Consider the following 24,058-nt stretch of genomic DNA (forward strand, 5'->3'; position numbering starts at 1 on the left):
AGCCACTCTCTGGCAACCATGAGATCTCTAGGAGACACTGTGTGGGCCAAAGGAGACCTGTCTACAGAAGGGGTTTACCCCACAGGATGCCAGTTTGCTCACAGTGTTTCACAAAGTCTTGTAAAATTGTTTAATCCACAGTAAGAAATACAATTAGATTGGGCCAAAGATACACATACATACAAACATGTAGCTGGGACAAAAATTTCACAAAGTACTTACCCTTTGCCTGGTAGAGGCTAGTGTTTTCTTATTTACATTTTATATTAATTTATTTTTCCCTAATCTATTCTATTCTAATCTATACAACTCCGTTCAAACCTGTGACCTAGTTTTAAATACTGTCCAGGCAGAGTATGAACACCCATGTTTCATACCACATTGGAAAAAGGTAACACTACAAATATGCCAAAATTATGAAGAAGCAAAAGCTATCAGTTTATAAAAGCATTTATAAACACACTGTGTGGCCCTGTGGCATTAAAAAAAATTAAGCTAACAGCTCACAATCAGGTTCCTTGTAGAAAGCTGGAAATCCTGTCAATATTGGTCTGTATTTCCACTGGGCAACTATCAGCAGGAGCCAAGGAGTAAAAAGCCTTCTCCTTTGGATGAAAGGTGCATGTTCCAGTGGACCACAATCCCAAACACTCCCTACTATATTTCTCTTAAAAGCGTCAGCTTCTCTTTACCATTAACATTGGCACTCTTACTTTCATTTTAAAAGTAATCTGTTTTCTAATGTCTCTATTAAAAGTAGATAAACAAAAGAGAAGCCTAACACAAAACAAAACAAAACCAACAATAAAAAAGAAACCCAAAGCAGCATTTCAAGAAAAAGGAAGAAAATAAATATCAGAACCATTTTACACATCTACCTGTGGAAGAAAGGGGGCCACACTAAACCTGGCTAGCTCAGGGGAGGCCTGCGTGGTGGCCTTACAAACTCAGAGACTTAAAGTAACCACGTAAGATGGTCTGAAATTAAAACTTTCTAACTAAAAGCAGTTCGTGGTGGGTAGTTGTGTCCTAGGTGGGTATTTATTCTAACAAAAGTTAATCTTTCCCTTAACTGAGCCTGTCTGTGGACTTTTTGCATCTATGCTAACAGACCTTTGGAATGTCAAATTTCCTTTTACCAGGCCCTCAAAGCACAGGCACAGCACCATGGGGAGACCACAAATCCCGTTGTTGTTACTGTTATCATGTTAATTGTTGACTGTTAACTATGTTGTACCCACCAGTGTAAGAAGTATGTGTCTATCATTTTATCTTTCATCCAATCCCAGAGGTTTCCCCGCTTTGCTTTCTCCTGCCTCCCTAATCTATCACCAGTGGACTTCATGTAAACCCCTTACACCCCCTCTTTTGATTGTGATATATAAAATAAGGTGCAGAACTGCCATTCTCTGGAGCATTTTCTCAATTTGTTGTGGTTTAGCTTCTCAGCAGTTGTCATCAGTTTGGCTCAAATAAATTCACAAAAATTCTCCACAGGTTTGAATGTTTCTTATGTTGACATACCCCATCTGGACTCTGTAGGCATTTGCAAATTGCAACTCCTGAAATAAAGGATGGAAAAGCCTGTGGTTAATGGATGCATTAGAAGCTAGAAGAAGCGAAGTAGAGTGAAAGAAGCAGAACTGGGTATAATAATCGTATTAATTGCAGAACATGAAAGTGAAGCCTCATGAACTGCTGCTGTTGGTGTATAAATATCTAACTAAACTGGGATAAGTCGACGCTAGTAAGTTTATGTTCTCAGGAATTAGAATTGGGCTACCAAAATTAATCATATTAGCAAAGGAAACTGAGGCTGAAAGGACACACAGGAAGCTAACACCATGCAGAAATGAGGCTGTGATCAGTGGATTGAGTGCTGGCCTTTGAACCAAAGGGTTGCTGGTTTGTTTCCCAGTCAGGGCACATGCCTGGGTTGGAAAAAAAAAAAAAAAAGGAAATGAGACCATGAGAGCCACAAGCAAGCAAAACTTTATGACAAAGGTGAAGCCCTAAGTAAGCATAGCCTTATAAATAAACTAAAAATATTACGTAGGAAAATAAGATTAAACAAAGTAGACAGGCAAGCCAATAATTAATTAATGGGAGAAATAAAACACAAAAGATATGCAGAAAGACAGAGTAGCACAGTTATGTAAATGGCACTATCCTTAAATGCAGATCCATAAACTCCTGCCTCTGAGTTTCCCAGAGCTTCTCTGGAGCCAGGTACCATCCTTTAGGATTATAACCATATTAAGGTTCCCTATATTTGGAATTTCATATGATCCCAGTCACCATTATTCCCAAGTGGCCAGCCAATAACCTGTCATTATCTCACTGAATTTGTTTCTAGCAATCAGAAGTGCCCAACCAAGCCCTGGCTAGTGTGGCTCAGTGGATTGAATGCAGGCCTGAGAACCAAGAGGTCTCTGGTTGGATTCCCAGTCAGGGCACAGGCCTGGGTTATGGGCCAGGTCCCCACTAGAGGGCGTGTGAGAGGCAACCAAACATTTGTTTCTCTCCCTCTCTTTCTCCCTCCCTCCCCCTCTCTCTAAAAATAAGTAAATAAAATCTTTTAAAAAATTGAAAATAAATAAATAAAATCTGTTTTTTAAAAAAGGAGTGACCAACCAGTAGTAAGAAGCATAACAGCCCCTCAGGGGGAATGCAATTTGGGGAACTGGCTATGTTCTTGTAGAGAATCTCCTTTATTTCAAAGATGTTGTACAAACACAATTGTGATATCATGAAATTTAGATTTAAAATTATTTAGATTTTATTTATTTAATTCTCACCCAAGGGTGTTTGCTGATTTTTAGGGAGAGAGGATGGGGGGGGTACATTGATTGGTTGCCTCCCATAGATGCCCCAACCAGGGATGGAACCTGAAACCTCTCTGTGCATGAGATGATACTCCAACCAACTGAGCCACCCAGACAGAGCAAAATTTAGATTTTATGTACACTAGAAGGTGACACTTCGAGAGACTTGGTAGATGCTGTAGTCAAGCTGTACAGAACTACAAGATGTTTAGCTGTAGAGAGCTAAACAAGAGAGAATAAAGTAGACATGTCATAGTGTTGCCCATGCCCAAAATTCTTCTAAAAGAAACTGTACTGCAAACAAGCTTGACTAAGAAAGCATTCTTGTGACCAACTATCCCTCCTCCAAATCTATGGTTGGTCAGATCAAGGGTAAATAAGGATCAGAGGACAGACATCCACAAGCTGGTCAATAGCTTATGACATGTCATGACATGAAAGCTGTTCCCAAACAAGTATGAGGTAAGAAATTAGATTCAGCTTAAAATTGGGGGAAAACAGAGGAATAGAAATTCAGCATCTGAAATAAATGAATATATACATAATGAAAGCACATACCAGGAGCAATTTAATTAAGATCAACTTGTTAGTAAGCACAGGAATCAGAAGCTGAAAATAAGCAGAAACAATCCATCAGCAATAGGATAAAGAACAGAGAATAAGGAAGCCAGTTAGTACCAGGAAGAGACTCATGGATATGAGGAAAGTAGGACTGTGTAGTTATTTGTGAAACTGTTACTTCCCAAAATGGTCAGGTATGATTCTTCTGGTTACCTCCTAGTTTTAGAGCAGTTAAATGATTCTGGATATACCTATCATAGCTGAGCTGTATTAGTCTAAAGCAGTTTGGGATCATACAAAGGGGATGAAAGACATTTATTTGCATTTAGCACTCAATAGGGGAAAATGTCCTAGTTCAGCCAAATAGCAACTGCAACCTCTACAGTCTCAGGAAACTTAACAACCCAAGGCAGTCAGATTCTCAATTTAATGACAACTGGGCAGCATGAAGAACAAGAGCTAAAGCACATAGTCTGCAGACAGAGACATGAGGTAGCATAAATGCCATGTCCACACAGGTTGCAAACACTAAAGTTATGAATAAGAAAAAAACATAAGTATTCAGTAGCTAGGAGGTAGAGGAAGGCAAAATATAAGAAAATTAGTTGGTAGCAGAGGCAACATGTCAGGCAGAAAACCAGAGGAAAAGGCTGAATCACATTACTGATACAACAGTCGAATTCTGTAAACTTCTTTTTAAATTAGAGTGTTATTATTTTTATTGTATTTTTCCCATTACCATCTATCCCCCTTATACTCCCTTCCCCTCCTGTAAACTTCTTAAACTGATCCAAATGAGCCCATTTCTTGCAATAAAATTTGGATTGCTAGGAAGACACTCTTGAAAAGGAATATAACTACTTGGAATTGGTTACATTGAAGCAACAAGGTAGACAGACAAGCAAATCCCTTTCACATCCCAGAACAGGATACTAATGACATGCAAAGCATACAATCTGGCTACCACCTGTGCTCTCAGAAACATAAAATTGTGAAATATGGATAGAAACAGATAATCAGTAAAAGAGACTGGAGGTGAAAAAGTGCTCTAAGAGGTTACAAGGGGAGATGAGAGGCACAAACATGAGGAAGCCCACAATGACTAAGTAGAAACTATGAGAACAAAGGTTCTAAGAGTAAAATGTCACAGATCAGGTATTGGCAAACTACAGCCCATGGGCCAAATCCAGCCACCATGTCTTTTTTATAACTAGGGTATTATTGAAACAAAAACACATTCTTTATTTATATATTATCTATGGCTGCTTTCATGCTATAATGGCAGAAACCATACGGCCTACAAAAAATGACAAAGATTGCCCCCCTCAACCCAAAAACTCACTTTTGAACAGCGAAACAAAATAGTAAAAAAAAAAAAAAAAAAAATCAAATGAAACAGAAAGATAAAATTTTTTTTAAATATATTTATTGATTATGCTATTACAGTTGTCCCATTTCCCGCCCCCCTCACTCCACTCCATCCTGCCCACCCCCTCCCTCCCACATTCCCCCCCTATAGTTCATGTCCATGGGTCATACTTATAAGTTCTTTGGCTTCTACATTTCCTACACTATTCTTACCCTCCCCCTGTCTATTTTCCACCTATCATCTATGCTACTTATTCTCTGTACCTTTCCCCCCCTCTCCCTCTCCCACTCTCCTATTGACAACCCTCCATGTGATCTACATCTCTATGGTTCTGTTCCTGTTCTAGTTGTTTGCCTAGTTTGCTCTTGTTTTTGTTTTAGGTGTGGTCGTTAATAACTGTGAGTTTGCTGTCATTTTTACTGTTCCTATTTTTGATCTTCTTTTTCTTAGGTAATTCCCTTTAACATTTCATATAATAAGGGCTTGGTGATGATGAACTTCTTTAACTTGACCTTATCTGAGAAGCACTTTATCTTCCCTTCCATTCTAAATGATAGCTTTGCTGGATACAGTAATCTAGGATGTAGGTCCTTGCGTTTAATCTTGGGTAATGTAATTAGGATGTGCCTTGGTGTGTTCCTCCTTGGGTCCAGCTTCTTTGGGACTCTCTGAGCTTCCTGGACTTCCTGGAAGTCTATTTCCTTTGCCATATTAGGGAAGTTCTCCTTCATTATTTGTTCAAATAAGTTTTCAATTTTTTGTTCTTCCTCTTCTCCTTCTGGCACCCCTATAATTCGGATGTTGGAACGTTTCGAGATGTCCTGGAGGTTCCTATGCCTCTCCTCATTTTTCCAAATTCTTGTTTCTTCATTCTTTTCTGGTTGGATGTTTGTTTCTTCCTTCTGGTCCATACCGTTGATTTGAGTCCCAGTTTCCTTCGCTTCACTATTGGTTCCCTATACATTTTCCTTTGTTTCTATTTGCATAGGCTTCATTTTTTCATCTACTTTTCGAACAGATTCAACCAATTTTGTGAGCATATTGATAACTAGTGCTTTGAACTGTGCATCCGATAGGTTGGCTATCTCTTCCTCGCTTACTTGTATTTTTTCTGGAGCTTTGAAGTGTTCCATCATTTGTGCCATTTTTTTTTTTTTGGTCTTGGCGCGTCTGTTACTTTAAGGGGCGGAGCCTTAGGTGTTCACCGTGGTGGGGTAATGCTGGTCGCTGCGCTGTGACGCTGTACATGGGGGAGGGGCCGAGAGGGAGCAATGGCGCCCGCCTCACTCTCCTCCGGATTTCAGTCTTTCACTCCGCTACCCACAATCAAACTGGGCCCCTCTGGTGCTGGTTCCCGAGTGGGTGGGCTTGTGCACACTCTAGGCCCGTGTGGGTCTCTCCAACGAACTCTCCCGTGAGTCTGGGAGTCTCTCCTGCTGCCGCCCCAACCCCCACGGGCGCTTTCAATCAGAGGTTTGAGGCTTTATTTCCCGGAGCTGGAGCCCTGGGGTGCTACCCACTGCTCTGCCTGCCCCGCTCTCCGCCACTCTGAGTCCGGCCCTCTCGGTTTATCTGCACAAAAGTAGGGTTGCAGGGTCTGCTAGTGCTCGGACTGCCTGCCCCATTCGTCCCACACTCCGCCAGTCTCAGTTCCGCCACAGCCACGTGAGTCCTCTCCACCCAGGCTGCCCATCTCCGCCCCTCCTACCGGTCTGGATGAATGTTTATTTTGTATTTCCTTGGTGTTGGACCCCCTTGCCGTTCGATTTTCTGTCAGTTCTGGTTGTGTGAGGAGGCGCAGTGTGTCTACCTACGCCGCCATCTTGGTTCTCCCAGAAAAATAAAATTTAAACCAGCAAATTTAGCTAACCTAATTCAAATCCTTGAAAAGTAGAAAATTTTATTCTAGGAATGCAAGGTAGGTTCATTATTAGGAAATTTGTTAAATATAACAAATACAACAAAAAGCTAAAGGAAAGAATTTACCTCCATATTCAACAATCACTTCCTTGACTAAGATACCCATTCCTTTATCCAGATCACATTTTGAGATTTCAATGGAAGGATTAATTCTTTCTAAATCTGAAACATAAATTTAGGGTTTGACATGCAAATGATCAAAACTGCAGCCCGCCCTGCCCCCGCCCCACCCCGGGTCCCGTACCTTAACTGTTAAAGTAGTGATTTATATCCAAAGTAACTTCTGTATTAGATTCACTTATGGATAGAAGATATTTGCCAGTAAAGAAAGTAAACACTAGAGTTAATAATGTAAGTATAAGAACAAACAATATAAATATAAAGAAAGTCACTATGGTAAGGAAGAGGAACCTTAAGGGATGGTAATAACATGGCCCATAAAGATTTTCTCACTCCTCTGAGACTCCAGCCAATGTCTAGATAACTATTAGGTCGTACACATAAAACACCAATCACAAGACACTGTCCTGTCCTGATTCAAGTATAGGTGTGTTATTGTTATTGTATTACATGTAGTGTGAGTAAAACTCACCCTGAATGTTTGCTTTAATGTATCATCTTAAGTCTTTTTGTTCTAAAGTCTTTGTATATGTATACCGTAGAGTGGGGAGCGCATGCTATGTCCCATGGGCTGAATCTAGGCTGCTGCCTGTTTTGGTAGATAAAGTTTTACTGGAACACAGTCCTGGCAATTTGTTTCCATATTGTCTATGACTCCTTTCATGCTACAGAGCAGGGCAATGTATTAAAATTAGGGTAAAGTCATAATTAGGAAACATGAGTTGTAACTTTTTGGATACTTGAGAATGGCTAGATGTTAAAATGGTTAATCAGAAAAGGAGTAAATTGGGAGAATCATATATGATGTATGAATAACTACAATGAAGCATATACAACATAGGTCTTTCTGTACACATAAGCCCACTTTGTGAATATGCTTTCTTGGTGAGCTTAATTTGAGTAGGAAAATATTCAAAGGACAAATTGTATACTCTGAGTTCCATATTTTCTAAGATTAGCTACAAATCCAAGTCCTACAGAAAAGAAAATAGGTTGGGAGGGGACAAGGATTTGTAGACATAGTACATTTAACCTATGCGAGGAGTTGGCAAACTTTCTGTGTAGGGGCAGATGGTAACACTTCAGGTTCTATGGGTCATCTGGTCTTTGTTGCAACTACTCAACTGTACTGTAGCACTAAAGGTAGTGGTGGATAATAAAGAATGAGCATGATGGTTCCAAAAAAGTTTATTTACATACAGCCTTGGCTGGTGTGGCTTAGTGGATTGAGTGCTGGCCTGTGAACCAAAGGGTCACTAGTTCAATTCCCAGTCAGGGCACATGCCTGGGTTGCGGGCCTGGTCCCCAGTAGGGGGCGTGTGAGAGGCAACCAAACATTTGTTTCTCTCCCTCTCTCCCTCCCCTCCCCTCTCTCTAAAAATAAATAAATAAAATATTTTTTAAAAAGTTTATTTACAAAAACAAGCAGCTGGCATGTGGGGCATAGCTTGCCAATCCCTATGCTAATTATCTGGACACTGTTACCTTACCAGCAATGAAATTTATGAAAGTATTCATCGATAGGTTTTGTTATTATTTTCCACATGATATGAAGAGAGAGTAATTTTACCAGTATTGTCTGCTAACAGAATGCAATGTTTATATGGAATTCTAGCCAGGATATGCTGATCTGCACAGCAGGCTACCTCAGCACCTGATGTACCTGCACCTGAATTAACATTCTGCAAGTGATGGGATTTTCAGTAACTCCAATTCTTATGATTCTTCTTTCTTTGGTGTAGAAAAAAGCATAACCTGATAGAAACCGTCTAACATAAACATCATGAAGGAGAGTGGGGTAATAATATTATAAAAGGTGAGAAAAAAGAAACAAATGGAGAATGACTGTGAAATAGAAATAAATGCTAGTCCATGCAAAGTGGTCATCTCTAAAAGTTAGAGGGACCTACACATCCCTTGTGCCATCTGTCTTGCACAACTAAATCTCCATTTGAGAATGAACTCTTTACATGTGCAACTATGGTCTGAAAGAATACACTGATGAGTGTCAGGATGGGCAGGGATATCCGCCTGGCAACCTGAGCCCATGGGGAACCACCAATGATGGACTGCGGCTTTGTTCCAGGAGACCAGTCCCCCGAGGGGAGCCAATCAGAATTTGGTGCATAAAACCCTGCCATATTCCCTGCTTGTGTGCGACTTCCTCGGCCCGCTCCGTGGACCAGAGAATTTCACCAGGGTGTGCAAACCCCAATAAAGCTCTGTACTGCCTAATTTTGTGGCTGATTGGCATTTCTTCCTCAGCGGAGCCTAAGAAATCCTTTCAGTGATGATCCCACAAGGAGGCAGTAGGTCCCAACAACTTAGAATTCACTTGCCAAATTCTAGTGCTTTGAGTATAGTAATTAAGATCTCTGAAGTATGGCCCTGGCTGGTGCAGCTCAGTGGACTGAGTGCTGGCGAATGAACCAAAGGGTCACTGGTTTGATTTCCAGTCAGGGCACATGCCTGGGTTGCCAGTTTGGTCCCTGGTTGGGGACATGTGAGAGGCAACTGATTGATGTTTCTCTCCCTGCCTTTCTCCCTCTCTTCCCCTCACTTTAAAAATTAAAAAAAAATTTGTTAAAGATTTCTGAAATGTGGCATACACAGCTCCACCCCTGGCTCCCTGTGTTATGTCAGTGACATAATTTCTCTGATCTTCAGTTTTATTATCTGTAAAGTACAAACAAATTTTACTTCTCAGAGTTACTGTTAAGTTAAAATGAGGTAACAAATATGTATAAAGCACTCACCTAGAACATAAAAGGCACTTATAAGTGATAAGTGCTACTATTAATATGACTTTAAAAAGGAAATGTTCAAAAGTTGTATGTGGATGCTAGATGACTAGCCTAAGGAGAAAGGTAAGGGAAAAAAATCACCAGATCTGCTGTCACAAAAGGAGGATGGATAACAAGTATAGGAAAGTCCTAGAAAAAAACCTGGGGTTCAGTGAGCAAAAGCCACATTTATACAACCCATTTTGCCCCATACAGAGAAAGAGACAAGAGGACTTTTTGTAAACAGCATGCTAACATTCATATCTGTATATATGAGCAAGTGTCATTTTAAAATACATTGTGCTGGAGGACATAGACTATAAGGATTACCTTTGTATCAATTTCCTTTGTATTCCAGGCTTCTCCTTAGGTAAAAGCCAATTTTTCTATCATTCGAGTTCCTTCTGCAGGCTAATCTACCTAATTCCGTTAGTAGGAATTAGCCAAGTACTCCAGAGTCTATAACAAAAACATTACACTCAGAAGATACTATCTCAAGACCATTCTCATGGGAAAAAGTGACCTTTATTACTTCCATGAAAAATGGCATGGAATGATCTGGCCTTCAGGTATTAGCTCTGGATAGAGGCACTACGAGCTTAAGATGGGGTGGTCTCTGCTCCCAAGAAGGGCCATTTTATAGATGCTGCCTACTTTAATTATGGGACATTTCAGTACTCCCTGAAGCCTTTTAGTGGTTAAAAGGAGGTTCCCTGAGGACCCAAAAAAATAATGCTAGTCCAATTGGTTTAACAGGAGTGCAACTCAGAAGACCCTGCTGCCTCTGCAATTACTAAGCGAAGGTGCCATATACTTGGCTGCCACTGAAACCATCAACCTCTTGCTATGAGCTGACTTTTAACAAAATATATGTAGCTCCATAGTCTGCTAAAGAAAAACTCTCAACAATCCTGCTTTCAAAGAAGAGACCCTGTCTTCAAGGGAAGTGTAATTAGTGTTATGTTGACATTATTTGTGACACACAGCTTATGCCTCCTAGTTTAGTGGGAACCATTTCAGTTTTTCTGGTACTTAGCAGGGGTGATCACAAACTGAGAAAGAATATAATCTACTCCAATTATTTTGAGAAAAATGTATTATAGAGTAAATTGCAGGCTTTAAAAGTATTGGCCCCCAGAAATGATACTTTTAAGAGCCTCCCTGACAGAATTCAGGGCAAAGTCAGGCTTTCTTCCCCTAGTTACCTTAATCACTGAGAGGACCCCCTCTCCTGCTGCACGTTCATTCACATGGAAGATGTGGTGAACTCTCTGAAAATGCTTTTCAAAGACGTCATTCACAAGTTAGCCTAGTGAAGGGTTACAGAAAGAAAAAAAGATTACTTTCATCATCTATGACCCTCCCATACCCCGCACTGGTATTAAAAAGGAAAATGGCGAAACTAGGGAAAAATTTCATTTACTATTGCAACAAGAAAAATAAAGTACTTAGGAATAAACTTAAATAAGGAGGTAAAAGACCTGTACTCAGAAAACTACAGAACACTGAAGAAAGAAATCATGGAAGACACAAATAAATGGAAGCATATACCCTCTTCATGGATTGGAAGAATTAACATCATTAAAATGTCCATACTGCCCAAAGAATCTATAGATTCAACTCACTCCCTATTAAAGTACCAATGGCATATTTCACTGATCTAGAACATATACTCCAAAAATTTATATGGAACCATAAATGACCCTGAATAGCCTCAGCAATCTTGAGAAAGAAGAACAAACTTGGGAGGGATCACAATACCTGACCTCAAACTGTATTATAAGGCCACTGTAATCCAAACAGCTTGGTACTGGCATAAGAACAGACACATAGATCAATGGAATAGAATAGAGAACCCAGAAATAAACCCATGTCTCTATGGTCAATTAATATTCGACAAAGGGGGCAGAAGCATAAAATGGAGTAAAAATAGATTCTTCAATAAATGGTCTGGGGAGAACTGGATTGGTACATGCAAAAAAAAAAAAAAAAAAGAAAGAAACTGGACCACCAACTTACACCACATACCAGAATAACTAAAAATGGATAAAAGACTTAAAACTATCATCACAATGAAAAGGGAGCCCTGACTGGTATGGCTCAGTGGACTGAGTGCCAGCCTGCAAACCAAAGGGTTGCAGGTTTGATTCCCAGTCAGGGCACATGCCTGGGTTGTGGGTCAGCCCCCAGTAGGGGGCGTGCAAGAGGCAACCACACATGGATGTTTCTCCCTCTCTTTCTCCCTCCCTTCCCCTCTCTCTAAAAATAAATAAATAAAATAAAATAAAAACAAAATGAAAAGGGAACCAACTGTATGGAAGAACATATTTGCCAATGATATATCAGACAAGGGTTTAATCTCCAAAATATATTAAAAAAACTCATACAGCTGAACATCAGGAAGGCAAAAAATCCAAGTAAGAAATGGGCAAAGGACCTGAATAGACACTTCTCCCAGGAGGACATAGAGACAGCCTACGGACATATGAAAAGATATTCATCACTAGCTGTCAGAGAGATGTAAATTAAACCACAACGAGATATCACCTCACACCTGTCAGAATGGCTATCATTTAATAAATCAATAAACAACAAGTGCTGGTGAGGATGTAGAGAAAAGGGAACCCTAGCACTATGTTGGTGGGAATGTAGACTGGTGTAGCCACTGTGGAAAACAGTATTGATTTTCCTCAAAAAATTAAAAATGATTATACCCTATGAATCCCAAAACACCAATTCAGAAGAACCTATGCACCCCAAAGTTCATAGCAGCACAATTTACAATAGCCAAGTGCTGGAAACAGACTAAATACCCATCAGTAAACAAGTGGATCAAAAAACAGTGGTACATTTACACGATGGAATACTACACAGCAGAAAGAAAGAACTCCTACCTTTTGCGACAGCATGGATGGAAGTAGAGAACATTATGCTAAGTGAAATAAGCCAATTGGTGAAAGATGAATACTATATTACCTCACTTACAAGAGGAATCTAATGAACAAAGTAAACGAATGAGCAAAATAGAACCAGAGACATAGAAACATGAAACAGACTGACAGCAGCCAGAAGAGAGGTGGGGAGTGGGATAATGGTGGAAAGAAGGAAGGGACCAGTCAAAGAACATATATGAACAACCCATGAACATGGACTGTGAGAACAGTGGGTGTGCTGGGCAGAGGAGGTTAAAGGGGAAAAATTGGGACAAGTGTAATAGAAAAGAAGGGGGGAATGGGAAGTGGGAGGAAAAATGCAAGGTGTTACATAGCCTAACCCAACTATTTTTAATGCAACTTTCACACCAGAATGAAAAAATTTCTCCTAACAGTTATAATACATTATGCATTTACTTGTTATTAATTTCTTTGTCTACTCTCACAAGAATGAAAGTTCCATGATGGCAGAAATTTGTTAATGTCTAGAACAGTCTCTGACAATTAGTAAGCATTTAATAACTGTCGAAGGAAGGGGGCAAGTGTCGCATCACGATCATGTCTTCTCTACCAGTACCTGGACGACCCCACCCAGACCACCAACTTACCAAAGGTTTCCCAACTGCCTCACAAGACCATCCAAAGCAATGGTGATTCACTGTGGCTTGCTGGTGAACTCACTGAACAGAAAGCCTCAGTATAAGTGACAGGTAGGTTTTAGTGTTGCTCTTGACCAATGAAAAGTTTTCTGGGCACCTAGGAACCTGTATTTTTAACAAACACCCCAGGTGATTTTATGCACAATAAAGCTTTACACCATGGAAATTTCCTTCATCGATGGAGCACAAATTCAGAGGCTATCATAAAAATCTTTTAGTGTGGAATAAAAATGTTTCTGTCTCACATGGCCTTCCTGGACTTAGATGTAGTCTAGAGGAAGTACACTACTGGTTTAGATTCAAATCCATTTTTTACACCAACTAGCTATAATGTTGGGAAGGATATCCAATTCTCCTCTCTGTAAAAAATGGGAGAATGAGAAAAGGAGAGGTTAGGCTGATTACTGTCAAGTGTAGTTTGAATATTTTAAGGCCTTTTTTCATATCATAATAGAAAAACACCAGGTGTTTAAATGCATAGTGCTTATTAAGACTACCTTTCCTGCCCTTTCCGACTAAGTTGGCAAGCCCACCAAAACCACTGATCACTTACCGAGACTTCCGAATGGTTTGACAACCACATGCAAGATGCTGATTTGAGCCTCTCCTAATTCTCTAGTAACCTCACTGGGGCAGGCAGGGCTCAATATACTCCTTCACCAGTGGCATGGGTTTTGATCACATTTATTGTCACCTGTAAGATTGAGAGAAGGAAGAAGAAAACATGTAAGACAGACAGTCAAGGTTTGAAACCTTGTTTTAATTTTACTTTTACCACATTAGTCAAGTCATCCAGCCCACACCATGAACCTCAGATTTCACTTGTGCTAAGCATTATTATTAGCATCACAAGTATGTTCTTTATCTGGCAAAGGCTGCTACAATGTGTACAATTATTTAATAAGGATTTTTGTCTCCATTTTACATAAGATAAAACTTTCATAACTTGGGTACAGAGTCACCAGGTAACTGTATAAAAGTGTTAGAACTCAGATGTGAATTCCGATGGTGACCTTTTTAGCTGCCTGCAAGTCCTTCCCTCTTTAGATCTCAATATTCCTATGTTTGAATGCAGGTAAACATGATTTCTTAGAGGTCCTTTTATGTATATCGGGCAGTTAGAACCTTTCGTTCTGTACTCCTGAATAAAAGAGCCCCATAAAAATGAATGAAACTTCCATCTAATAATCAGATGGCATTTGGTTCACACTGATGAAAAAAGGTAATAAAACCCTCGGTTCTGTACCAACGCCTGTTATTTATAATCTCAACTCCCACCAGGACTCACCTTACCCATATATGAAAAGGAATTGGACATATCTTTTCCCCTATTAGCTGCCTGCATTACAAAAAGGATTACAAGGAGCTATATAGGCCCTTACTCAAACAGTAGGAGGAATAGGGCTCTGAGACATGAGAGTTACACAGGATAAGCCAAAGACAACCCGAAAGGGTGCTTCTTTCTAAAGAAGCACCTATTATTGCCTCTAGGTTTCCCAGTTCCTAGCTGCTTAGCATGCAAAGCAAAGGATTCTGGCAATTCAGCAATGGTCCAAAGCCCAGGCTATTAATTATTATCATGAGATGCTGGCAGCGTTAGCCAGTGCAACTAGGTTTCCTGTACTCAGTGAGAGGCAGGCAACCCTGAAATCCTAGGGAAAAAATTTCTCAGGGCTTATTTTTAACTATTTTACCTACTACCAGCAAAAAAGTATCTCCTTTTGTCTACTCCTGATCAGGAGACCCCAGCAAAAAGCTCTCCCACCACAGATTTGTGCTGCCAAAAGCGTGGGGGTGGGGGGTGGGGCGGGTGAACCAGGGACAGGAGCCTTGATGGATTTGAGCCATCTCTTTTCTTTTTATTAAAGATTTTATTTATTTTATTTTTAGAGAGAGGGGAAGGGGAGGAGAAAGAGGGAGAGAAACATCAATGTGTGATTGCATCTCACACGCCCTCTACCAGGGACCTGGCCCACAACCCAGGCATGTGCCCTGACTGGGAATCAAACCTGCGACCCTTTGCTTTGCAGGCCTGTGCTCAATTCACTGAGCTATACAAGCCAGGTGAACCCTATCTTTATTGGATAAAGTAAAAGCAGCCATTTCTAGAGCAAGATCTGAATGCCCACAATCATTTGCTACCACTAGCAATTAAAGGACTGTGTAGAGGATCTAATTGAGAAATAAATGGTAAGTGTAAATTCTGATATGTGAAAATGCCTGTGCTAAGAACCAAGAATAGAGTAGTTGGTACTTAGGACATTCCTCTCAAGACAGATCTTATTCCCACCACTCCCTTCTACACCACACAGCTCTTTTCCAAACTAAATTGCCCCAGTTTCTAGCTCTCTCATGACCCCATTTATTTCACTTTTGTTCAGGTCAACAAAGTTCAAAATGGAAATAGTTTCAATGCCTAATTTTGAAAGTCATAAAGGCATATTTTGGTTCACAGGCCGGCACTCAATCCACTGAGCCATAAAGGCACATTTTTTTTAAATTCCAGAAATACATTAAAAGATAGAAAGTAAAAATTCCAGAATTCCAGAAAGTTTAACACTTAGGGCATTTTCTTCTAATTACTTTCATGTGCATATACAAACATGAATTTTTTCCACAAGACTTAGATGAAACCATACTACTGTTCTGTAGCCTTTTTGTTCAATTAATATACTGCCTATGTCTTTTTTGCTTGTGTCATATGTTTTAAATGTAATAATATATTTATGAATGTAAGCATTTATTACTAAGAAAACTACAAAGATGAGTAAAATATGGCTTTTGGCTTTGAGCTTAAATGAAGGGATATAGACACAAAAAGGTAACATTCACCATAATTATAAAGATAAATAACATTTCAGTTTGTGGTGCTTCCTCATTAAGTGTACAGTTACTCTTAACAGAGAAGGTCCAAAACAATATTATTACATAGTAGTCTAAATTAAAAATCTATTTGCTGCTGTGGCTGGTGTGGCTCAGTGGAGTGAGTGCCGGCCTGCAAACCAAGGGGTTGTTGGTTCAATTCCCAGTCAGGGCACATGCCTAGTTTGTAGGCCAAGTCCCCGGAGAGGGGCACACAAGAGGCAACCACACATTGATGTTTCTCTCCCTTCCTTCCCCTCTCTAAAAATAAATAAATAAAATATTTTTAAAAAATGTATTTGCTAAAAGTCCAAGGAGCTGTGCTAATGCTGAGTATCACCTCAGTTGGCATTTGATGTGAATTCATTGTAAAGAACCACGTGGAAGCCCCTCAAAAAACCACCTGCCCCATAAGCCAGTGAAGTGAATGAAGTATAGGGCAGTACATTGTTGGAAAGATTCATTGACACTGCACCAGTTCTTCCATCTTTTCTTCTCCTACTATTTCCAGTAAACAACGATGAGCTGCAACCATTTTCTTTCAGAAACAAAATGGCTTCTGCCCCTGGGACTCTCATTTCCAAGCAGATCTGCTTATACATAATTATGCTACAGTGGTATCCATGCCAACTTGGAAAATGCAGATAAGAATCAAAAGGAACTAGTTTTTCAGCACCATGATGGGTCAGATACAGATATGATCCAAATGGATAACAAAATAACTATGTTAAAAACATATCCAACAAAGATGAATGAGTATGCAACAAAGTAAATATAGCAAAATGTTATTTATATCATCTAGGTGGTCGGTATGTGGGTTTTAACTGTACAATTATTTAAAAATTTTTGTATGCATGTTTGAAATATTGCATAATGAAAGGCTAGGGAAAATCGAGTAAGCAGCTTCAAAAATAATGCTATAAGGCCTTTCCCTCCATTTTACTTTTAGAATAACACTGATATTTTCTCATAAGTCTGAATAAGTGATTACTTCAGAAGCCCTATTTATTCATTTAAAAATTAGCATTCAGATTCTCTAAATATTTGTCTCAACCTACTTTTCTGTCTTATCACATTAACTCCTTACTTTGTACAATATATTCTCATTGCAAAGAGCTGTTTAAGAAGGAGAGTAAGGGATAAAGCACCAAGGCATGATATGTTCATGTGCTTCAAGTTAGGATATAACAAAAGGGATTTCTACAGTTGAGCCTTAAAACTTGTAGTTTAAGTACACAGTACAACTGACTGACTGTACAACTCTGGATGAGGCCTTATAATCTCCTAGTTTGAAGTGTTTACTAGCTGGACCCTCTGTAAAATAGGAAAAAGACTTGTCATAAGCAATAATGAGTGTGGTAAATAAATGAGTTTCTGAGATGCTAAAAATATCATGGTGAATGGAGAAGGAAATGAAACCATCACTGTAGAGTGATTATCAAAAACAAGATAGGCAATCTTTTTCTGCAAAGGGCCAGGCCTCATGGGACAGCATGTCTGATGTCGCTATTCAACATTGCTGTTGTTAAACAATGAGGCCACAGACAAAATATCAACAAATGAGCATGGTTGTGTTCCAACAGAACTTTATTGCAAAACCAGGCAGCCCATGAGCTGTATTTACCCACCCCTGATCTAGAATGTGGAGCCCAACCTAGGAACACCATTTGGAAGATGACTTGAGGAGAAGTGAAAAGGGGATGAGCCTACAACTAGGAACCATTTAGCAAACACTGGACAGTAAGGACGAGACTCCTAATCTGTCAGCTACACCCAAGTCCCACTAAAGAAGAGACTGTCAGCAGTAACAACAGTAGCAACATATGTAAATGCCAAGGACTGAAATCCAACCACAAGAATAGCTTTATCTCAGAAGAAACTCTTGAGAATATATATACATAACTAGAAAGAAATACCCCCCCCAAAAAAAAAGAAGAAGAAAGAAAATACCAAGTTTCTGACCACATGCATTTTGAAAAAAGAGTCGATAGTGCAGAGCTTGTGGAGATCACCTCAGTGGGCACACAATAAATGTTTGTTGATGAATCATTCATTTATTCATCCAATGAACATTTCTGAGGCCTACTAATGTGCCAGGCTGGGTTTTGGAGATGAAGACACTGTCTTCCCTCAAGGACCTCACAGTCTGATTATGTAGGAAGGGGAAGAGGAAAATACACAGACAATCACAATACAACCTGGTAAGTGCTGTAACAGTTGTATTACAATGGCTGATATAAAATTTCTTTCCAGGGGGTGCTGCTGCTATAACATCAAGAGAGAAGGGAGGAACAAATTGTAGAAATCAAAGATTATATGCTTTTAGGCTACTTCAAAAATCCAGGCTCTTCCTAACTGGTGATCACAGATGAATTTGGGAACTAGACACTGGCATGATGTAAAATGAGACTCCCATGCTTAAGATGGAAACAGACTTCAGTGCCTCCTCTACAATACAAGCTTTACTCTTATTGTTTCATCTCATTTTGCTTAATATACATCTGCCAACCACCTCACCACACACATAAGCCCGATTTAACATCTGTAAGTAGCAAAATGCTGAAAATGGGAGCTTACAACCTACTGGATTAACCCAGTGTAAGTGGATAGTAAAAAGCAGTAAGTAACAGCTTGTCTGGTACCTTTAAATCCAATAATCTCTTCACTGAAAAAAAATTTTAAATTAGAATTGTTATTAAGTATAAAAGAGATAGAAAAATACAGCTGATGGCATGGGAATAATAATTTTAAAAGTTACTTAATAAATTTAATTAAACAGATTCCTGCTAAAGTCATTACACTGGTCTTGCCTACACTGTTCCATTCTGCCAATTGTCACCTCTCACTCAATGCTTTCTTGGATGTTGCAGTTTGTTCCTATTAGCAGTTTATATTGCCAAAGACCTTAGTGTTATCTACCTACACTACACCCATATCCTCCCCCAGATCACTCATAAACATTCAAAATTAGATCAGTTCCTGAATGGATGGGGAAGAGGGCACTACTGTTTTGTGTCTTGTCTAATTTTGTTTATTAGGGACAGAATGTTGCCATGTCTTCTCCCTCCACCCATAGTCAGGGAGCACCACTGATGTGCAGAACTCAAGAATGCTTTCCTTTTAGATAAAAATAAATGGCTATCTACTTAAATAACAGACAAATGTTATCTCAAATTGGCTACCAAGAATCTGACATGTATTCCTCTCAGCAGTTGTCTTTGGAATCACAAACCTTTCTTCAGACTCAGTATATACCAGGAGCTTACCTGCAACAAATGACATTTGTCATTTGCAACCAATTAGAAGGGGTAATAGATCCTTATACAGAGTACGTAATATAGAGCTCTTACAAACAGTTAACATTCAGACTCAAATTGCATAGTTCACAAAAGGAAATGAGCTAATTAATTAACACTTGTGAGTCCAGCCTCACCAATAACTAAAAAGACAAATGTATCATAAAACAAACATACCATTCTTCTACATATAAATTAGAAAAAAAAATTTTAAGTACCTAAATTAGTGAGTACAAAAATTGACATAAGTTTTTGGAACACTATTGCGACAAGTCCTTATAATGTTCAAACTTTTTGATGAATAATTCTAAATTTCAAACTATATTCTATAATTAACTTGAAATAGATAAACAATAAAAACTAAATGAAAAGACACTCATTACATAATTCAAAGTTCTGAAATTCTTGAAATACTTCCATACGATAAAATATAAAACCATTAAATGACAATTTCAAAGAATGTTTAATATGAAGAAATGCATGTCATAATGTTAAACACAAAATACAATATAAATAGTACAAATATATGAGCAATTGTAAAAGATGAAGAGAGAATGAAAAGAAGTGAATACATTTGTTAACACTGGTTATTTCTGGGTAGTGAAATTATGGTTTTTTCCCCATACTTGATGGTTACTCTCAGACAGAGCTGTAATGAATATTTACCAAGTTTCTAAATTGAGTGAACTATTTAAACATAAACAGAAGAAAAGTCACAAAAGATGGAGAAATTTAACCTCATGATTTAAAGACAGCAATAACCTATTGTATATATTTATAACATTACAGAAATCTGAGTAATAGCCTTTATTTACAGAATACATTCAAACAGATAATAACAACAAATGCTAAACTAAAACTCCTACATGAAAGTCAGACATGAGCTACCATCACATGAAAGAAAATAAAACTGTTAAGAAATATATGTAGGGAAAAAGAATACAAACTCATGAATAAGCAGAGAAATGCAAAATTAAAATAATACTGTTTTTGCCTGTAAAATATTGTTTTAAAAAAACAAACACTACTCAATGCTTGTGTGAATGAGTAAAAATTGGTACAATCTTTTGTGGAAGGACTGTGGCAATACATGCTGAGTATTAAAAATGTTTATAGCCTTTGATGTAGTAATTCCACTTTGGTATCTATCCTAACCAAATAATAAAAGAAATGCAGGTATTTTCAGTCTTTTAGCATATGAAAAAAAGCAACAACCTTTTCTTTATTATTAGACATTTGTGTTAACACACCAAAGTATTAATAATGGGGTAACAAAAATCTCTACTGCAGCAAATGACTGGTTGTCTCAAAGCATTAGACCAGCTCTCAAATCAGACAAAACGAGAAGGGTGTGTCTAGCCTGCCACAGTCGGCCATTTTAAACCTTCTGCAGAACAAAAAAAGCACAGATGACAAGGGCAGATAAGGATGGCCACCCCACTAGGCTCCATATCAACAATTCTTTCCTTTATGTAAAGCCTTGGACAAATTACTTAATCCATGTCCCTCAAACCTGTCATTTATAAAAGATGAACAATGGTGCTGCAACTTCATAAGATTGTTGAGAGTACTACTTGAGTTAAGGAATGTGTAAAAGCACACAACCCAGTAATCTGGCATAGTCTAAGTGCTATAGAAGTTTAAGTGTACTTATTACTATAGATAGGGAAACGAGACCAGAGAAGGCCAAGGAAAAGCATGAGATCACAGCTAGGATCATTGGAAAAGACCTGTCTCCTCAATTTTGAATCCTGTGCCCTTTCTACAACATATCTAAGTGCATGTTTTAGCAATTAACAATAGATCCTCAATGACAGCCCTCTGAGAGAGATGAGAGTACAGCTGCCTTAAAAAAAATCATCCCTCCTAGATGAAACCATGCTCAAAGTTCTACAGAAAAAAAGAATTTAGGGAAAAGGGTGCAAGCCTAGGTCATCCTCATATCCCCGATTACCATTTGCCCAATCCTAGGTTTAAAGCAAAGTGAAGCAAGCATTTTGAAGCACAGCCAAAATCCTTACCCCAATAGCCTCAAGAATACAAAATCAAGGGCTCCTGACAACATAACAGTAGATTCTCACTATACTGCAACTACTGTATTCTGTTACTCTGAACATAGTACGGATAAAAGTGTCCAGACAAGTACAGCAGCCCAAGATCTGCAAGTGTGACAGAGAGCACCCCCATATGTGTACTGCCTGCAAGTGGCCGGTCTCCTGAAAATGGTCTGGTTTTATGCATTTCTTACACACACAGCCAGCTGCCGCAACCTTCTAGAATCACGATCGCCTCCGCATTTTTAAACCCACAGTATCAATAGGCCAGTGACAGGCTAAGATTCTAGGTTAATTTTTGGTGGAAGTGGTCACAGCCCAGGGGAACTCCAACTCAGGCTGCTCTCTTCACTCAACTATAAATGTACATCTGCTTCTCTGCAAGTCCTGTTGCCCCAAGATGGGCAAAGATAACTTACCTCCCAGCTCGCCATTTTGCACGCTTAATTACGCGAACGCAGTGTGCCTCCCATCATTCATTCAGAAATACGCTTGTGCGCCTGTTACTGTTAAAGTCAACTGTCCATGTTCTCTCAAATAGGCATACACACGCTCTCGCTCCCTCCGAAAAGTGACTGCCGACTACTATCAACTTTGCTTTCTTAAACACGCCTTGACTCTCTCCTACTCTAAGTCTTACGCATGTGCCCCCCCCCCCCCTTGTCAGGCTGCCTCAAATATCCCAGTCCACTGCCGCACCTCCTCGAGTCTGTCAAATACATGCGCAACATCCCCAACTTTTCGTATTCTTCATCTTCCCACTTCCGCTTCATACTGTGTATACGTATATGCCTATATACATATGCCTGGTGATTATCTGGACGTGTTTCTCGCCACAGTTTTGCCCCAGAGCTCAAGGAGAGCCATTCTTCCCTATGGGGATAGGTGAGTTAAACTAGGGAAGTGGAATACTGAAAAGACGGCATTCCAGGTGACTCAAGCATATGACAAATCTAGATGGAATCCGCCAAGACCCTGAGGGAGAGGCTAGAATACTCTCGGACTCTAAAATAAGACCCACCACCCTCAACAAAGGCAAAGAAAGCTCTCATAATCAGATGAGCTTAGTCCTAAAGCCCAGTCCTTTAAATACATCTGCTATATATGAGGAACTCCAAAAATTTTAAACAGAGAACATTATGAAAAACACTGACGCTCAGGTGCCTCGATCCTGGTTAGAGGAAAGGAGTCTGTATTCCTTTCACAATGGTAAGTACATGCTCAACACCCTTTTGTAGTCTGAGGCCCGTACTGTCCCCATTTGTTTCCTCTCGTGAACAGGGAGAACACATAAAATTAAAGATCTCCCTGACCCGACTTCCCTCTGCCCTCCATGTTCTTCCCTCCTGTCGATCCTTTACCTAGTGGCTGAATCGAGTATCGTAGAATGAATTTTTGGTACCGACCGTCCCAAGAAGGGGAAGAGGGAGAGGCGTTACAGACTTCGCAGTGCCAGAGTGGCAGCAGCAGGCCAAGGTGGTAGTGGACGCAGGCAGAGACCAACAGCAGATCCTGCAGCCGCAGCGTTGCTGGCAAGAAAGGGAAGCCTCTCCGGAACCCGCCACAGTGTGCTTCCAGCGCATGCGCTGTGCACGCCCTCTTCTCCACATCCCCACCCACCTCCGGCTCTTCCAGTTTAACCTTCAGGTCTTCTTCGCCTCTTCCTCAGTGCTCAGGTCCTTAGCCCATCCTGCTTCTTTCACCTTTCCTCCTTTTGGTCACACTGATCTGCACTACCATTCCTCCTTCAGCCCATCCTTCCTTCATCAGTTCCTCTCCCATTCTTCTTAGCCCACTATTTCATTGCCCAGTCTCCTTGTTGGCTACTATTATTCGTTGATATCCTTACTGGCTTACCCTTCCATTCTTGGTTTTCAATGCCAGTCCGCAGGCCAACGGAACCTCTCACTGATCTCTTGGGTGCTTAATGTTGCAAACTGTAAAAAAAAAGTTATTAAAAAGATATTATATCATAATCTTCCCCAAAGCAGCTCTCAAGCTGGGTGGGCCCCACCAGCTAGTGTCAGGCAAAGAAAACTCTTTTTTAAAAAAATTGTTGTTCAAATACAGTTGTCTCTATTTCCCCTGGACCACTCCCCCCCACCCCAGCCATCCCCACCTCCCACCCTTGATTCTACCCCCCTTTGGCTTTGTCTGTGTCCTTTATACATGTTCCTTCAAGACCCTTCCCCCTAATCCCTCCAATATCCCCTCCCACCTCCCCTCTGGTTACTGTCAGTTTGTTCTTAATTTCAATGCCTCTGGTTATATTTGGGCAAAAAGAACACTTGATGATGGACCCATGAAGAAGATCACAGACAGGACACCAAAACACCCCTTGCACAAAACAAAAAAGGCAACAGTGTTCAATCAATTTGGAGCAAGTAGCAATATGCAATACCTTTTTCTTTCTCTTCACAACTCTGAAATTGTCTGGACATTAAAATTACTCTTCAGTGTCCTTCATGGCTAGATACAAGGCTTATTCCTGTCTTCTGTGAGAAATTCACATAGTAATTTTAAGAGGAGTGGCATCACTTATTCAACAAGATGTTGAATTCCTCTTTGGATGTGAGGAGGAGAGAATACAAGGTAATACTTGGTTCTTTTTATGATGCTTTATTTTGGTAGCTAGTTCTTTTGGCTTTCTAAGAAAGCCAGTTTGCAAATGTCAAA

The 24,058-nt window shown here is 39.7% G+C and overlaps 1 protein-coding gene and 1 long non-coding RNA gene across 9 annotated transcripts in view; one reads left to right on the plus strand and one right to left on the minus strand.

Annotated features, from left to right (window-relative positions):
• Positions 1 to 24,058, plus strand: part of ZCCHC13 (zinc finger CCHC-type containing 13) — a 171,285-nt gene that overhangs the window by 135,718 nt on the left and 11,509 nt on the right. For 3 of the 7 annotated variants that reach the window (XR_011650761.1, XR_011650771.1, XR_011650778.1), the window contains one exon: positions 8,882 to 10,326. The exons of 2 other annotated variants lie outside the window; for them this stretch is intronic. The gene's annotated coding sequence lies outside the window, so the exon portion shown is untranslated. Of the gene's footprint in view, positions 1 to 8,203; positions 10,327 to 22,747; positions 22,763 to 24,058 lie in introns of those variants that run through there. 2 more of the 7 variants (XR_011650762.1, XR_011650766.1) reach the window with 2 other exon arrangements.
• Positions 117 to 22,921, minus strand: LOC112300095 (uncharacterized). Of its 2 annotated transcripts, none has more exons than XR_006654755.3 (4): positions 22,789 to 22,921; positions 13,724 to 13,864; positions 10,784 to 10,887; positions 117 to 1,562 (listed from the first exon to the last, which is right to left on the minus strand). It is a non-coding gene; the product is annotated as an uncharacterized lncRNA (long non-coding RNA). The 2 variants fall into 2 exon arrangements; XR_002974350.4 differs by having other exon boundaries at positions 22,744 to 22,878.

This window comes from Desmodus rotundus, chromosome X (genome assembly GCF_022682495.2).
Source record: "Desmodus rotundus isolate HL8 chromosome X, HLdesRot8A.1, whole genome shotgun sequence".
NCBI classification, from domain to species: domain Eukaryota; kingdom Metazoa; phylum Chordata; class Mammalia; order Chiroptera; family Phyllostomidae; genus Desmodus; species Desmodus rotundus.